This window comes from Homalodisca vitripennis, chromosome 2 (genome assembly GCF_021130785.1).
Source record: "Homalodisca vitripennis isolate AUS2020 chromosome 2, UT_GWSS_2.1, whole genome shotgun sequence".
NCBI lineage: Eukaryota > Metazoa > Arthropoda > Insecta > Hemiptera > Cicadellidae > Homalodisca > Homalodisca vitripennis.
In genome coordinates this window covers 168,580,233-168,596,824 of record NC_060208.1, presented here as the reverse complement: position 1 = coordinate 168,596,824, position 16,592 = coordinate 168,580,233, and positions in this window count along the sequence as shown.

Sequence of the window (16,592 nt, the reverse complement as noted above, 5' to 3'; positions counted from 1 at the left end):
CTTCGTCACTACTAATTTCCAAGTCTGGTCTAGGGGGTCTTTGTTCTTTTATGTCAAACCATTCACCTGCTAAGTTATCAACCACAGGTTACAGTAAAATTAAGTCTAGAGATGAGTTTGGTTGTATCAATTTTGTACAAAATTAAAACATTTAAAATCATTTTCGATAAAAGATTAAAAGTGATCATTTTCCAAAACTTGCTTGACTTACGGTCCCCCATACACTGATGTAACATTTGGTTGTGGCCATCTAAACCACCCATGTAACAATTATAATCTCGAATAACCTTTGGTTTACTTGTGATATATATTTTGTTTCCTCTTTTTTTATTTTTGTTGCTCCCAGCCTTAGAGTTAGTTTACAACAACAATAATGATTTGGATTTAGTTGCAATCATCAAAAATAATGACTAGTAACATCATGTAATTTTTTTCTTTTATATTTCCTTTGGCCTACTGCATAATTTGCTTTTAAATCTGAGTGTATGCCTCTTCTGTTGATTCTAATAGTTCCTGCAATATATCCTGGTATTTTCATTTAAAATCTATTTAAAAACCATTTACCAAACGTCCTAAAAAGGACGTTGGGATCATACGCAAATGTACTCCACGGCCTAAAAAAGACTTTGGTATCAAAAGGGATAATAGTTTAGAGTAATGTGATCAGTTTGCAGTTTTTATTCTCATTTTTGTATGTAATCCAATAAAAGATAGAAATATGAAAACTGGGATAGGTTTGTAAAACTTTTTCTCTAATAAATAGCTATTTTAAGGCTAAACATTTTTTTAATTGACCTCCTGCTGACACAATAAAGTGGAGTATGTCATAAAAATATAAAACCTACAATATAAATACAATTATTAAAAAGTAACTTATGATTTCTTTCTTAAGAAACTAATGATCTCTTTATCCTCTGTATTAATTCACAATGATAAATACCACAACTTCAACACTGATATCTCTATTGTTGATATGTATTGAAATATATTTTGTCTAAAGTAAAATCAATTAAGCATATGAAGTATGTTTATATTATTATGATTTATATTTTTAAGAATGCGGCACATTTAATCGTATACGTAAGAGAGATTAAGTAATTTGTGTGTAATTGTGTGTTCCCAAAAATACCGTTTCCAAATATTCGTACTACTGTTATAGCACGCACGCCTGTTACAAATATTTGATAAAGAATCCTGCAACAGACATTGGAAAAATCATATAAACTGAAATAATAATCATAGTAAGTTTATATAGATAACATTATAACAATTTTAATGTTTGAAAGGAATCTCATGTTACTATAACATTATTGTTATTACATCTAACTTATAAATAGAACATTAAACTTGTTTTAGTATGTAATTTTCATTTTGGATTTATGAATTGAAACATTTCAATAGAAAATAAATAAATAATTTAAATATTAAGATAAATAACTAGTTGTAGCCTACATTGGATCGGGGACGTTAATGGTTAATGGAATTGGAGCGTATACCAATTATCACAGAGAAATGGATAACTCACACAATAGGTCGATCAATTTGCCTTTGAGTGGTTATATCCTGTAACCGATATAACCGATATAGAGACTCCAAAGAATCAGTGACACATCAAAGGTTGTCCGTCAATCGTTTTAATCCTTGTTGAATACGTGATTTAAATACGTAACTATCATTTTTAAATGGTAGAAATTTAAGTAGTAAAAAAGGGGGAACTGTCATTAAATATAGTAAAGGGCGTCATAATGAATTTAAATCCTGGGAGCATAATCAGGGGTGAAAAACTGGGAATCGGTTTTGGGATGGTTTTTTGGAAGCATTCAGTTAGTTTTCAAACGAAAACATTTAAGTAAAATAAATTACAGCCTCCAAAATGTGTAAAAATCTTGTTTTCAGGCCTATAAATTCCAAATTAAAACAAAATTTCAACTATCATAATGCGATAAAGCATTCTGAATATAATAAATTACTTAAAATGATTAGTAATATAAGAGTAAACATTACACAGAAATCAGGTAATCTTGTAAAATCAGTCCTTGGATAAAAAGTATTTGCTTCAGCCTCAGCCTCACGTGTTTCAGTTATCAGCTGCTTTAATCTCTAGAAAAATAATCTGGAAGCAAAAAATTAGTACATATTTCAACTTTGGAAGCCCAAGTGGTATAGCCGGAGTGTACTGTATTTAAAAATGTAGTTCTAGAGCGTAAAACCTTTCGGATATTACTACTAATGTATATAAAATATAGTTGTAGATCCCAGAGTTTGACGTAAAATATCAATAAATGTTTTTAATACATCTTTGATATAATAATGGTTTTATTGGAAATCATACTTTTTTGTTTCTTAACGAAAACAATTTGTATGTTAATGCTTTACGGTATCATACACTATGTAAGGAACGCCGCGACTTGGTATTCGTTCTAAAAAGCTGGCCAAAACCCAAGAAACTATCATATATGTATTACATTTAGCGTCCGGGCCATTTTTTAGTGGTTCATCACAAATATGGCATTAAATTTATTATTAACTGTAATGAGGTTCTGTTGGACCGGTAATCTTATTGATTAAATATTTTGTAATATTGGATTCATAGGCTAATTTGGGTACAACCTGGCGTACAGCTAGGCAGTATCTGAGAATTACTCCGAAACACTTTACCATCGACACTAAGACCACACAAAATAACTTCCAAAACTACACTAAGCATTTTTATTTAGTTATATCAAATCTAGTGATTTCTGAACACTTTTTAAGATTAGCGAAAACCTCCGATGAAGTGTTCCCACAGTTTGTGTTCCCAACGTCCTGTTCGGGCTTGTCAAATGTTAAATTAATGTTTTCCAAAAAGTTTCTCACGACTTCTTTCTTGGGTGTTTCGTTCCTGATCTTGTGTTTTTGTCTTATTTTTTTCTTGTGTTAAAGACAAGTTCAACAGCCTCAAGAAGATTCTCAGCATACAAATAGATAGGCCAGAAGGCCCTGCGTTTTCTTAATTTAATATGGTAAAAGTATTTATGCTTTCAAAGCTAATCCACAAATATAACACTTCCTTGCTGTTTTGTAGTGTTATACATTATGCAATCTACCATTGTTGGAAGCAAAGTGTATTTTATATGAAAAGAGAGTCGTCTGAGATACGTATCGTAGTCTTCTCTAAGTTTTTCACTTAATCTTTGCCTGACTTTATTTTATAATCTGGATTCGAATACGCCTAAAATATATTTAGAGTAAATTTTACAGTATAGTACTAAACAGTTTTGTTTATTGCCAAATAAATTTCAAAGGAGTGATTGAATTGATACGTATGTACTTGGTTGTGACCCATCGCATTTCCACTTTGAGATAAAACAAAAATCGTGACTTTCCTCGGTATTACATTTATTGAATATAACATCGTCTCGGTATGCAATAATTCTTGAAACATTTAGATTTATTGGTTTGCAATTTACCTCTATATGGTTGTTGCTAACGGTTATAAACAATTTTAATGTATAAATAGATAATTTGGCTCTTTGAATAATTGCGTAGCAAGAGAAAATAGTTTTAATTAAAAAATTGCACGATTAATGCAATTTCCTTGTATTTCTTCACTGTTATATCACCTTATTCAATCATTGCTAAAGCTTTAGTTGGTGAAACTTTTCCGTTCGTACCAATTGTGTTCTCAGATAAGTTCAAGGCCTGTTTTTCTCTCCTTTTTTCAAAACCCGTGTTAGCAGATTTCCACATCCGTCAGTCTGAATAGAATTTTCCAATATGAACACGATTTCTAAAAGAAATTGTCTTCCTTGTTTTGTATTCAGGTGAGGAAAATCTTACAAAACGTCTAAATACCTGATTTTTTCTTGTAGACAGTTTGTTTAATTAGCTTTTCTTCCACGTTTGTTGATTTATCTTGAAGCGTGGTTTTAGTGGAATGTGCCAAAGATTCAGAAAGGGCCCTTCTTGTAAGTACAGTTGGACTAGTCTCCTCAATATCCGAAAAAGTACCTAATATTAGTTCATTTATATGAAAAAATTCAGTAAGTAACAATAATAGTTTTTGCATTGAAATAATTGAATATTTTATAATAACTATCATAGACAATGGAGACGTACTATGAGCAGCATGTATGTGTCGTTACAGGAAGAGCTTTTTTTAAAGAAAATAATGGTTAATCTAACGTTTAACCAACCAGAAGAAATAAAATATAAAACTTTGAAACTGAAAAATACTAGTAAATTTAATAAAATTTTACTTCAAAACGAAGTTTAAAGAACAAAATAATAATTTAGGTGTTTTAATTTACTACAAATGTGTAAAAAAGATAACCGCCCATGTTTATGCGTTTAACGTAGAGTAAAACGACGACGCCACCTAAGAATATATTTACATGTAAACATAGTATAAAAATAAGTATTATTGGGGTTTTGTAAAACTCTAGTTCGAATACGTTTAACTAATAAAATTAGCTTGCGCGATGTTTTGAGTTATACAAATGGTTTTATTATAGTAACACCTGTAATAAAAATAAATTTATTCTTCCATTAAATAAATCTCCTAGACTAAGGTTTCATATAATTTATACAGTTATGTTTTCTCCTGTTAATAGTTATAAAGTACAATGTCAGGTTATCAATAGCCGTGCTGTATTCAGACTTTATTGTTATAGGATCTACGAATTAATTATTTACAGAGTTTTCCCATATTACATGAATTACAATGATTTATTCACGAGTATTAAATGTAAATTAGTCTATTTATTAAGCTATTGTTCCCCTTTTGCACATCGACCGTGTACAGTATTGTTGATACCGAATGCACCACGTGTGTTCTGGGGGAACAGAGAGGACACCAACAGCTTTGTCAATTATTGGTATTAGTTTAACGGATGGGTTTACGGTCTACAGGATTATATATGGGTATTTCTGCTCCTAATAAATACACATAGTAATAATGTAATATTGGAAATATTACATTAAGCTTATTTATACACCTAGAATATTTATTTAACATTTCCGGCAATTGTAACATGATATGGCATATGTTATACTGCATTATGGTTGATAATTACCTTCGACTATATTCAATACTGCACTTCATTAATATACTAAGATTTGGAATGATGGTCTTGTAATGCTGTAGCTTAGGATCAGCTTAAACCTTGCAAGCAATACAAATTACCCCGTTACATTTAAGCACATACATGTGGCCAGATATTGTCATTTTATTAGCGAAATGAAATTTTTAGAAAAATGCTTATTTTATTATCTAAAAAACAAATAAAAATCAACAAAAACAATCTAAAAACAATTGTATCAGAAATATAATACAATATCCAGTAGAACCCACTTTTGCCCATAACATGCTTCTCAGACATAGGGATGTACATATTGTTTTGACCAGACAAACAAATAACAATCAAAGCTCAAATAAGGTTCACATTCACAGTAATCACATACACAATGTTTCATAAGTCCCAGCAGTATATTTAACAAGAAAATGTGCATTTAATTAGATTTATTGATTTATTTACCTAAGAAAAATTTTATTTATTGCACTTGTCGTAGTATAGAACCTGATTATTTCTCTGACCTGTAAATACTTCTACAAACTAGAAATAGAAACCGCTATAAGTATACGATAGAGGTACCACTCTACACTGCAACCATTGGTACATTGGTTCAATAGGCATAGTAATTTTACTCAAACCTTATCTGTAACCTGTACTTTACTTATCTCTCTATAAATATAAGAGAATATAGTTTTATTTGAAAATAAGGACCATAATGTATATATCGTATAACATTTGGTGGTGATAATAATACCAGTACCTTTGTGCCGTATGAAATTTAGAAGTCTAATGACAAGGATCGGACTGCTCTTAAAGAATGCCTTAATAAAGAAAATCCTGTATTTAATATGTTTATCTTATAATGAAAATTACAAAATCATTTTTTCCTTACTAAATTGGGTACAGATTTACCTTACAAATATTATGATAATAGTATAGTTTTGAGTAATAAATGTTCAACACTAAGTAACACGCCAGTTTTAAATAAAAGTTTTAAAACCTAAAACTCTTTAAAATTATTCCAAACTTAAAAGCAAGAGATCTACCAAAATGCTTTCAGGGCACTCAATTTTATTGTTTGCTTTATTTTTGTCTATGTCACTATGATGATACCTGCGTACTGGATACTATAGGGTAAGATAATAAATGGATCCATTCGCTCCATCGTTATCCAATGCGTCAGGTATATTTGTTGAAATAGAAAACATGGAAAGCTCAAGTTCAGTTATGTAAAACATTTTATGTTTGATTATTATTACATGGTAAACATAAATTTTATGTTAAAATTTAATTACATCAAACGAAACGTAATATATATATATATATATTTTATATATATATATATATATATATATATATATATATATAGAATTGTAATATATTGTCAACTAAGATATCTATTTTAGTTTGTATTGTATATTGTTATACAATGTGTAGGAGTTTTCCTACCTACCCTACAAAATTTGCATTTTCGATTAAACCGTAAAAGATACGGGAAACATGTTTGGGTCGCGCCATTAGGATGTAAAAATCAAATTTTTATTTCACTGTTTTCTTTAATACATTATTACATTTAAAAAGAATCCAGACGAGTAGGAGGAGTCATTTTAACGTAATAAATGTATGTGTTCAATGATTTATTTTTACATTAATAAAGTTTGAAGTTTGAGGGTCTTATTCAAAACCATTGATAATTTAATTGTTATCTGGTTATAATTTGACAAATCATATAATTTTATCGGCACTACTATACCTCTTTTTATCTACATATACTTTACATCACAAATTGCTCTTAATACTCTACCATTAAATAAATGGCTGGGGTTTAAAGGATTTGTAATAGATTATAAAAATTAATAGACTTATGAATAACTTTGTCTTAAAAATTTAGCTTTGGTGACATACATGATGTGGATTTAATTAATTTCATAGTTACAGGCCTTAGGATTTATTAATCTTGAGGGTATTAAAATTTAACGCTAAAATTTTTCTTTATCAAGCTTTTGTATTATTCCATATGTAAGGGTTTATCAGATTCCATAGTTAAGATTAATAATAATATTAATATTATTTTTTATTTATCAAACGAAGAATTATGTTACATTTGTAGAGCAAAATGTTAACCATAAAATAAGAGGATTGTGCACAACCACAACTAAACTCGGAAACACCGCTCACGACTCATATCAGTTGGCGTGACCAGAATATCAGTTAAATTTACTGAAATACAACTGATTAAGCTTTAATTTTCGGGCAGCAACAAACCTAAAGTTCCTAAACCCGTTTTATCCAAATATTACAGCTCACATATTAATCGGTAATTTCTAGAGATTAAATAACACTATATTGCTCCATTAAAAATAAGTAGTTCTGTCTGATTATGGCCAAACCCTAAATAGTATTTTATATTTAGAATGTAATTTTACATTAGAAGGATTTTAGTTTCTCAATGTGTTTTGTTAATTATTTACTTATAGATATTGAATATACAAATATATTTCTAAAAAAAAAACATGTTTATGCGATTTATATAACACTTAGCCACGGTTTTTATGTACCTATAACAAAAATTATATACTACCTTAAGTGAAAATTTTTAATTCGTATCAAGTAGGGATAAAACGCGCCAGACATAACTTCATCGTCACAATGAATAATCCGGACAACACCCTGTCCTAGATACCAATTTCCAAATGGACAAGTAGTAAATTTTCAAATTTTATACAAAATTAGTACAGTTTCGAACAAAATTCCTATTTGCAAAATAACAATCCCGATGAAAGAAATGTGCTTTCGTCATCAACTGGTATGAAAGGTATTTTTAGGGAATAACAGGGCACGTACATACGGTAGCACTGTGAACTTATGAACATGCGTGGGCAAGCAGTAAGTGATTGGATACTGTTATTTAATGCGTTAGAATGTTTTACGGTATCCTATTGTCAATATCTGTCCAGTTTTTACTACAAAAAGTCGGTTTTCATTTGTTAAAATTATTTTGTTTGTTATTTGAGTTACATGGCAACAGTAGGATATTATCCAGGAAGGTCAGTGTTGGCACAACTCATAGCGAATATAAATGGAAATATTATGTGGAATTTAAAAACTCCAGACAGTTTAGTTTAAAAATTTGGTTTTAACGACATGGAAAATATAATTTGCCAACAAGGTAACTAAATTCATAGGAGGCATATTGATACGGATTACCAATGTACAAGAAAATTGTAATAAATAAGGGTCTTGCTCTTTTCTTGCAGGGATATGGTGTGAAGCTACAATAGGAAGACGGACAAAGGGAGATCCTACGATTCCTTAAAGGCCCGATCGGTGCGTGCCGATGATTGGATGAGGAACAGTCCAAGTCAAACTGTAAACAATTGTGATATGAGTGGTATTATAAAATTGGTACTAAAGAAAGTAATAAATCCTACAATTATTGTTGCCTTTATTGATGATGACTTTCAAGAAAACAGCACTATTTAAACTGCCAAGGCTGGGACAAGCAAACCTGCAGATATACAGTCAGAGGTACTCCAAAATAAAAATCGTCCACCTAAAGAAATAAATGTGACGAGTAACGATGTTTCTTTGTGCCTATCCATCAAGTATTCTCGAGAAACCTTTAGCTATGACAAAGTTGAAAAGTGAAAAAAAGACAAAAAGGGAAAAATATGTGCTATTCTTAATATAGCATAAGTAAAGGAAGGTGGGTGGAGCATTCTGGAAAGAAAGAAACCAATAGGAATCTAAGAATGGTGTTTGGATATTTTGATATATCGACGTGTAAGTGTTTGATACTTTAAACTAGATCACACAAAATGTAGTGGACATATTACCACCTCCTCGCATCTCAACCTAACCAGCTCTCTCTCTCTCTCTCTCTCTCTCTCTCTCTCTCTCTCTCTCTCTCTCTCTCTCTCTCTCTCTCCCCCTCTCTCTCTCTAGTAATTCTTGAAACTTGAAATTTTGTACGTTTGTAGCTTTTACATGTTAGCCATTTCCATAAACATTTGGTCAAGTGATCAATAATTGAGGTTGCGTTGGCTTTCTTTCTGCATCTCTCGGGTTTTCTTTCCAACCTTTCGTAAAACTATAATAGTAGCCTTTTTTTGTCCCTAAAATTTGTAACTGTTACGTAATCTGTTTGGCTACTGATCGAGATTTTTTGCCTGATCAACCAAAAATTTGATTTTTCTACGTCAGAAGCGCGCCTGGCGTGGCTCGATTATTCCTTAACAGTTTCGGTGTTGCAAAAATTGCCTATCCTCCCGCGTGGGCGCTGCAGAAAGTCTATCTGACATCGATATGGCTGATAAGCCTTTACGTTATTCCAACTGACCCTTCACCTGTACCGGCTGATTAGAGTTGGCTGTTTGAAATGGATCGTGGAATGTTTTAACTGGGTAGGAGCGTCATCTGTAAACGTGGCAATTGGGGTCACTCGAGCTGGATCCTGTGTACCGACCTTGGAACGAACACTCTTCTTCTTGCCTAGGATTTTCAGCATTCCGCTATTTCTAAAAAGAGGTAAGGCAGAATCGACATTTTGGAAGAAATTTAGCTTAAACTTTCTTGAACTTACTTTTTGGAAAATATAAATGCTATTTACGTAATATGGACCTTTATTTATTACTCATGGTTTGACAACCAAGTGTTCGTTTCGGTAAAAACTTAACGAATGTATTATTAATTTAAATATTTCGAGTTAAACAAAACTCATCTTATAATAGCTTACTTTTTTCCATATTTAATAATTGTATCAAAATATGTCTACTATTAAGTAACCTTTTAAAGTACTTTTCACTTTAAATTAGTAATTAGTCAATTACCACTTATTTTCCGTTTAAAAACTAAATACTATTGTATGGTAAATATTAAAAGCCTCTATTAAATACTAATGTGAATGATTTAACTAAGTTTCTGACCTCCAGATGAATATCTAAATATTTATTATAATCCATCAGTTCTAATTAGTTAAAAATTCTTGACCACTTCATGTCATCGTCTAAAAGTTTGGAACTATGAAATGGTTGCTGTACTTTTTATATTTAAAAGTACAGAACATAATTCTAGTCAACAGCGTAGTATCTAGGACTAATAATACGAAATTAAATAATAAATGAAATTAAATTTTTTCGTTGTAATCAGTTCATGTAAAAACAAATGTATTTGTCGGTTTTAACAGTACTAACTAACTAAAAACTGTTAACTTTGGTTAAGCTGTGTCACACTTTCAAAGAGCATTATAAATTTATTGAAACAAATAACAAATTAAATGAAACACATTACAAAATTTAACAATTTTATTATATTATATTAAACATATACTTATAGTAACCAAAACCTGAAAATATCGGTCAATAGCTTATTATTTTACATTATTTTAAGTATTCTAATAGATATACAAAATTATGTATTTTCCGTCTGTTATTACAAATTGACCCCTGTAAAATTGCCATTAGAATTGTACTTAAAAACAATTTCCTAAATATTTAATTTCAAAATGTTGCTGCCTTAATTCGTATCAGTGGTAGAGATTGAATCTAAAAGATTAGTTGGATTTAAATGACAAGTGTCTAAGTAAATAAAATAAAATAAATATTTAACTGATTCCTAAGGAAATGCAATTTTATATCAGACAAAAGCAGAAGATATTTTATTGCATAAAAATAAGTTTAGTATCCTATTACAAAATAATTTACGCTTAATTCATATTTTGATAAAAAAGTTATAAGTGTGCGAAAGTACGAAAGGAAGCTAAGAAGAGGGTGGGGAAATAAGAGTAAGGAGAAATGTCATCATAATTTAGGTGAAAATGGTTTAAATGGATAGAATACGGTGATCCACTGAGGACCTTAATGGATCCTGGGATTATAAAATGATTGAGATTTTCTTTCTCAACAAAAGGGTCTAAAATTATAACGACTTTATAAAGATAATTTCCATCAAATGTCATCTAGAGTATATATTTTACCTAACGAATGCATTTCTGATGAGGACCACATTCAAATTTAAGAGTACGTTTTTTAGTATTCCTACAAAAGTTGTAATCAATCATTTTAAAATAAGTGACCAAATGTTTTTTCAATGATTTTATAAAAGTGGATTTAAATATATCTGTATACACACATTAAGGTAACTCATTATTATATTTTGGGTGGGATTTCAAATTGTCTGATTTAAATTGTATTCTATTGTCTTTTAGTGATGTCCTCCACAGTAAAGCAGTTTACGTAGGATGCTGATAACTTTCAAACACTTTTTCTTTTGTCGTAAAACTTTCTTCTAAAATAAAACACATAAATATTAAAATCTGTTCTTATTAAATTAAAACAGATTCATCAATTGAAACTTATAATGACAAATTACAACTATTATAGTATTACTGCTTTGTTCAAACCATAAAAGTGTTTCATACCATATTATTTTTTTTTGTTTTTGAGACTTAGTGGTTCACTATTAAAATAGTGCATTTCAATTCTTACTCGTAAGGCGAAATGTTCGTTCAGTCATATTAGCTCCTGAACACCTTAGTTTCCATTTCTTCAGGTACTGTAATTATGCTCTCATACAATCTCAAAATAAAGACAAGTTTTGAATATTAAAACTTATGTAAATGGTTTAAGTTCAATAATATTACAGTCAGAACTGTTTACATCACAGTACTAAAGATGGTTCATACACATAGTACTAATTAAACACTGTTATAAAACCTACTTCAGTAAACAAATCTGTGAATATTTGCTCGTAAGGTATTCCAAACTGGTTTTACTTTCTTGATATTATAGTGGGACATTTTAAATTTGCTTCAAGAAAATAAAGGAATGACCAGTAACACACCCAAACGATTTATTCTTTCCTGGAATACATTCCACTCTTATAACACAAAACATAACTGAATATATTACTTTTAAATGTTGTATGAATTTATTACAGATTTTCTAAATGTTCTACTATTATTTATAATCTTAATCAATGCATTTGACTGTATCAGGTTTTCTAGTGTGTAGAAAATATACAATGTATATATTTCGATCATCCTAACAACGAGGTAATCTCAACTGTGTATATGGATATTTTTCTTAAATATAAGGAGAAGCCATTATCCAAACATGCTGCTGAGCACCAACAAGACAAAATGTATGAGTGTTATGGTCTCAAAGGGATTAATATGGTGTTCCCTTGTACTGAAGAAAATTTAAATAGGTCACAATAAAAAAACTCGAACAAGCATATTAGTTTTTTCTAAAATTTAAATAACCTATTGGTTTAAATTTTAGGTAAAAGTAACTTTTCTGTGTCATTGATGATATTACAGCTGGGTATTTGACTGTTTTAGTGTCGTATTTATATTTCTGGTTATTTTCTTGTAATTTGTTATTCCACGAAATATATATATTTTCTTTGGTATTTGGTCTTCCGATCATATGTTAGTTTGCTTATTTAAACGCATATGTGATATATACGGCCAAATAAAAAATAATTGAATCGGAAAAAGTAAGCGCTCTGTGGTGTAATGGTAGCACATTCACCCGGCAAGTGAGAGATCCGGGTTTGACTCCCGGTGGAGCAAGTACTTTTTGTGATTCAATGTTTATTGAAATTAAATAAGGCTACAATTTATACAATTTAACGTAAATAAAAGTCGTTTGACAGGTATTTGGTCTTCCTTAGTTTGCTTATTTAAACGCATATGTGACAGATACGGCCAAATAAAAAAATAATTGAATGGGAAAAAGTAAGCGCTACGTGGACTACACCTTTATACCAAATTTATTGAATATATATATATATGTGTGTGTGTGTGTGTGTGTATTCAATAAATTTTGTACTCACACTTGCCGGGTGAATGTGCTACCATTACACCACAGAGCCCTTACCTTTTACGATTCAATTAAGTTGGATTTGGCCGTATCTGTCACATATATATTATGCATGTAATTGGCGAGGCACTGACGAATAGTTCAGAATAATTATTTTTTTTAATATTTTCCATCCAAAGCCTTCTGTAACATATCCCTCCATTCATTAATAATAAGGAGCTATTTTGTATTATCTTAATATCCAGTTAGCTTGCGTAAAATTTCATATATTCTTTCACCAATGATTTAGATTACTCCTACAGGTTAGTTTTGTCTCTTGGAAAAGCTCTATATATCTATATACATAATTTATTAAACGCTCTTTACAAATATAACCATATACAATACATTTAAATCAATCTTATCAGCAGGGGCCTAACTAATTTCTTCCATTTATTACTGATCACGCTATCTATCACCCTTATTAAACAAATATAATTTCATACAAACCCACACGAAGCATCTTTAACAGCTTATGAATGCAAATCGGCGATTCCCGGTTCACTATTCATGTACATATCACGCTTACTTACCGCTCACAAACTTTATAAAACTCTTTTTTCGATTTTTTTTAGTCATTAACTCCATGTAAATCATTGCTACCAGGAAATGGTGCACCCTCAGCTATTTTAAGTCTCAACGAAGGCGAGGGCTACTCATACCAAAAATAATCGCTTTAAATTATTTTCATTACTTTAATACAGTCCACTACAGATTGAATAAAATTTATATATATGTGTGTGTGTTTTGTGTGTGTGTGTGTGTTTGTGTGTGTGTGTGTGTGTGTGTGTGTGTTTGTTTGTGCGCATGTGTGTGTGTGAGAAGTGTGTAGTGGTAAACAATATTTATGTATGTATCGTCACGATTACGGCCAAAATGCATAACGCATATTTATGAAACCTGAAAAGGTTAAGTTCGCTATAGTAACCAATCGGACCAAGGGGTCTGATACACATTGTCAGAAGCAATTTTCGTTATAACTGCTGCAGACACATTATGGTTTGATGGATTTTAATTAAAATTCGAATGGAGGTTATATGTAATATATTTTTATTCTTTTGGGGATAATTTATATCCTTTTAAATGCATCCTTTTAGGGGTGGAGCCCTTAGGTTAAATCCAATCTAAAAACAATGAAAGTAGATTCCCTGTAGTTTAGACTTCAACCACAACTTACATAAATCTTTACTCAGACAGGCAATAGTCATAACGGGTTTTGATGCCAAGGAGGTGGAACAACAGGCCAAGATTTATATATTCTTTATATAGATGACTTACCGTTGGTTGTATTTTAATATGTGAACAATATTTTCCCACGATAGCTGTTCAGCGCCCTCCCATTTTGACCTACACCAAAACTAACACGGCTGATATACCTTATTATACGACCTATATTTTTTATCGAGAACTCGCTTTTCGATTTCAAGAAAAATAAGGTATATGCTCATACAATGAATTTTGACTATTGACTCCTGAACTGTATCTTTTAATGGATATAATAACAATTATTATACGTTTTATATTTTGAAATACGTAAAAATATTTTTTAATTTCAAAATGTTTGTTCTTTATATATTTAATTTGATTCTATCTCGTTCCTATACGCCAAAATGTAACTAATGACGGATAACAATAAATATGCAGAAATAGTCTTTATTAGCCGTTAGAAGTGTTATATACATCATAATAAGAAAATAAAAAAAAAATCTTATTAAGAAACTAAAAGTTCAAAATAGTTTATTAACTAACACAACTATAAGTCAAAATATCGGTTAATCGTTAATCTACTGAAGATATTATACTACTAACATATGACAGTAGCAAACACCCCATAAAAGAAATCCTTAGTAAATGAGTCTCGTAGTCAACGAAGAGAATCAAAGAAGAAAGTCGCGGAGATGGTGGGGTACCAGTGATCTGCGAAAGCCAATGTAACTAATGTATTACAAGCCACACATCTTTGATAACGTCTAATGACTCTAGTTTGTGTTAAAATACTTTCTTGGCCCTCTTCATGTTCCTATAGTGTGTCTTGCATTAAATTTAAAGCTTGAATTGCGTATCAGTTGTAAATATGTATTAAAAAACTTCGGAAGATCATAGAGCAGCAGGACAGAAAGCAACGAAGAGATTAAAACTTCTCTAAATGACCTAAAACCTCAGATATGGAAAGGGAAGGTTGAATTGTATGTCATAATTTTTTAAATATGATACATAGAATATAAAATTTAAAAGATGTCTTAGTATTAGCAAAGCATACACAATTTTAAAGTTAAAAGCTGATTAATCTTTGAATTAGTGTAATGTTTATAATATTCAACAGCAGGTGCAAATCAAATAATTTGTCATATAAATTTTATTTTTTCACTTTTCAATATAATTCCATTAAAATATATAACTAGTATATCTGTACAGCATCGAACAGTTAGTATCTTTATAATTGTGGCAGAAGGATTGTACACAATAACTGAATGGATAGAACACAGGTGCCGGGCATTATTACAACTCAACGAGGCCATAAGAATTCAATATTTATTATTAGTTATACACAATTAGTATTAACATATAATCGTAGTTTTAGCGGTTATGTAGCATTGAGTCAGTGAAATATAAGTTTTTATACTGATTTAGCAAATTTAAGTCACATGACTAGTATAACGAAATACTACATTCGAGAAGGTTTTTCAAAATCTGTAAAATGAATGTAAATCTACACATTTAAATTGAGTTAGTTCATTTCAATGTCAGTTGTACAAGTAGTTGGTGCCGAAGCAATACATTAAGCTTAACAGGTGACGTTTCAGGTTTTCACATTATCCTGCACTGATTAGTGTGCTCGGACAAAATGATATGTGTTATTCACTTTGATTGATTACGCTGTTGAGCTCTGTTATAGAGGGGATAATGCTTTCATTACATGATGTTAACATGTATAACACCTTGTTTGCTGCCTCTTGTAAACCCAGCAATAATGTGCAACTGTGAACACTTTGCATCGTTTAGACCAATACTAAATTTTCTCATCGTCTCATCAGATTCACAGTTAAGTGTAAGTGCACTTCGAAGCTTTAGACATGATGCCATAGTACAGAGGACCAAATACCTAAATAATATTTTGGATTTAGGTAGGAAAAAGCTTGGAATATAAAAAAGTCTGTATAATCCAGAAGTGTAGTAATGACTCCTCAAAATATTAAGAGTAATATGGAGATAAGTCGGTAATCTCTAACCAGACACATTAGGATTTTTAGAATCGAAAATACATTATAGTATTACAAGGGCATATATTGTAGTAAGAAACTTAGAAACATATCTACTCGTATATTTAAATTATTTTGATATTCTCCCTCAAATTTGAAACATATCAAACCTAGTAACATTTATTTTGAATAGTTTTATTTTTACTGCTCAATATTTGTGGTATAAATAATAAACTAGTTTTTATAAAAGCGTAATACAAATAGTGCATGGTAAGAGAAAGGGAAAGCTATTACGTAGTTCAAGAGAAGTGAGGTTGTGAGAGGTGGATACCCTCTTCACTGTATCGTGTAGCATATCCTTGCAGGATTTATTGTACCCAGAGCAATATTTCTGGTACATTGTTCAGAAGACTACACATAAAAATATTATTATAACATTATGTATCCAAACCGCAATAGTAAGTTCCAAAAAGCTA